The sequence below is a fragment of the Elephantulus edwardii genome, unplaced genomic scaffold (assembly GCF_000299155.1).
Source record: "Elephantulus edwardii isolate Elephantulus edwardi_28Jun2011 unplaced genomic scaffold, EleEdw1.0 scaffold02850, whole genome shotgun sequence".
Classification (NCBI taxonomy): domain Eukaryota; kingdom Metazoa; phylum Chordata; class Mammalia; order Macroscelidea; family Macroscelididae; genus Elephantulus; species Elephantulus edwardii.
The window spans coordinates 1-2448 of NW_006402600.1; the positions used below are offsets into that span (position 1 = coordinate 1).

Consider the following 2448-nt stretch of genomic DNA (forward strand, 5'->3'; position numbering starts at 1 on the left):
CCTCTATGAGATGGATTGATTCGGTGACTGGGGTAATCGGGATGGGTGTGTCGGAGGCAGTGCAGTTGGCGCAGGACAGAGCAGGGTTTAGGGCTGTTGTGCACAGGGTCGCTATGAGTCGCAAACGACTCGATGGCACACAAGAACAACAACCTCTTCTAAATCCAGCCTGAATTTCTGGCAGCTCTCCATGGATGTACTGCTTCAGTTGTTCTTAAATGATCTTCAGCAAACCAGTGTGGACAGAGCAGGTTGTGGCAGCACTGATATTCCAGGTCTTCCCCCGCCCCCTTTTCTCTTTCTTCCCTCCCTGTCTCTCCCTTGGAGGCTGCAGGTCTTGCCCCTGTAGAACTCCTTGACTCCTCTGTAGCCCCTTCTTGACCTCAGTACCACTGGCTTGGCAACTTTTTCTGTTTCCTGGCCCAGTCCCAGTGCCTGGGCCAAGTGACTGAGGAGAGAAAAGCCTGTGACCCCCAGCTCACCAGCCACGACCATAGCACTGAGGCAGGCCTCGCTCTGGCCATGCGTGGCCCATGGCAGATCTGGCCTTTGTTACCATCACGTATTACGACTATTTCTCAATCAGCGCTTGCAAATATAGAAAACCTATGCTATGCCAGGGAGATACTGGAGAGTGGATTGGAATATTCTTTGGGTCATAAGGGTGCTGTTTTGGGGTGCAACACTGAAGGATGCCGCCAAAGCAGCTACTGCAGCTGCAGATTTCACAGCCCAAATGTGGGATGCTGTTTCAGGAGGTGAATCGATGGCCCTACATCATACACAAATTGGCAAGACTGTGGATTTCACTCAGGATATAATTATTTGTTACCTGGAGGCCAAGAGAGACCATTATGCATCTACAGCTCGAACTAACCTGAAGCTGAATCTAGGGAAATCAGTGGTCACACTTCTGGTATTAAAAAGGCTCTGTGGTGCAGTGAGGGTAAACAGATTCTTTGAGTTGATGATAAAACTGCCTGCCTTTCGGATCAGGCTACTATGACGGAAGTGAAATCTCGACATTTTAATGTGTCTCTTAGCATTATGGAATATATTCCTGGAGAGGAAATTTAGGTGATAACCTATGGATGATCTATTTGCATATTATAGTGCAGTAAGTTTGGAGCTAATTAAGTCTTTTGAAGCTTCTACAACCATGAAATTCTACATCTCTTCTTCCTGAAAAAGAATTTCTTGTTGCTGGTGAAGATTTTAAACTTTTGTGTATGATTACAATAGTGGAGAACTAGAATCCTACAAAAAACATTTTGGTCCAAGTCACTGTGCGAGATTTAATCCTGATGGAGAACTCCATGCCTGTGGTTGTGAAGATGGAACACTGAGACTATGGCAAACTATTGTAGGAAAAATATCTGGCCTCTGGAAATGTGTGCTTCCTGAAGAAGATAGCGGTGAGCTGGCAAAATGTTTTCCAGAAACAGGAGAAGAATGAGAGGAAATTCCTTCAGAGAATTCCAATTCCGTCTATAATTACACTCCTGGAGTCTAAGGCTGAGCATTGGGCAAATGCCACAGAGAGTATACAACCTGCAGATCAAATAAGCATGGAGAAAAGCATCAGCCTAGCAGGGGTACTCTCTGCTTAAGGCAAATGTGTGCAGTAAATAAAGGAGAATATGAATTAGCTCCAATGCTGGAACTAACTTGGTATTACTTGTAAGTGAAAACTCAAGAGCATCAGAAGAAGGCAGGTGGAGTTGTGCATTTGTCATATGACAGCCTACTTACTGCCCTTAAGAATGAATGTCCAAGCCAACATCCAATGCCTCTTACTGCAATTAGATTTCTTGTAGCTGTTTATGTTATTATGGAGGGAAAAAATCATAATGGCCTTTCCCCCCAACTTTTCTCATAAAGCAGAAAGACTTTAGTTCTAGTTATCAAGAAGAGGGGATACATGAAAAGTAGTTGGCTTAATTTCTTTTTCATTGTACACTGCTTCGGAACATCATCAAATTGTTTTTAGTTGTTTAAATAAATTGGCTCTAAAACAAAAAAATTCTCCTCAGCAAGATTTTACTTGCATGTGATATTAATAAATGTTGTTGTTCTGTATTGTCAAGTCACTTATGACTCATAGAGACGCTAAGTACAAAGCCCTATACCCTGCTCTATCCTGTGTCACCCTTATCGTCCTGACACACCTACCTTCATTACCCCAGCCACTGAATCAATCCATCTTATTGAGGGTCTACCTTTCCTGTGCTGTCCCTCCACCCTCCAAATTATGACATCCCTCTCCAAGGACTGGTCCCTCCTTGCAACATGTTCAAAGTATGTCAGATGAACCTTCAGAATCCTTGCTTCCAAGGAGCAGCCTGGTTTCACCCTCTCTAGGAGAACTTGTTTGTTCTCCTAGCAGCCCATGATATATATATTCAATACCCTTCTCCAGCACTACAGCTCACAGGCATCAATTTTCTT

At 43.9% G+C, this 2448-nt stretch overlaps 1 pseudogene; it reads left to right on the forward strand.

Annotated features, from left to right (window-relative positions):
* Positions 1-508: 508 nt before the first annotated feature.
* Positions 509-1513, forward strand: LOC102851282 (annotated as a pseudogene).
* Positions 1514-2448: the final 935 nt, after the last annotated feature.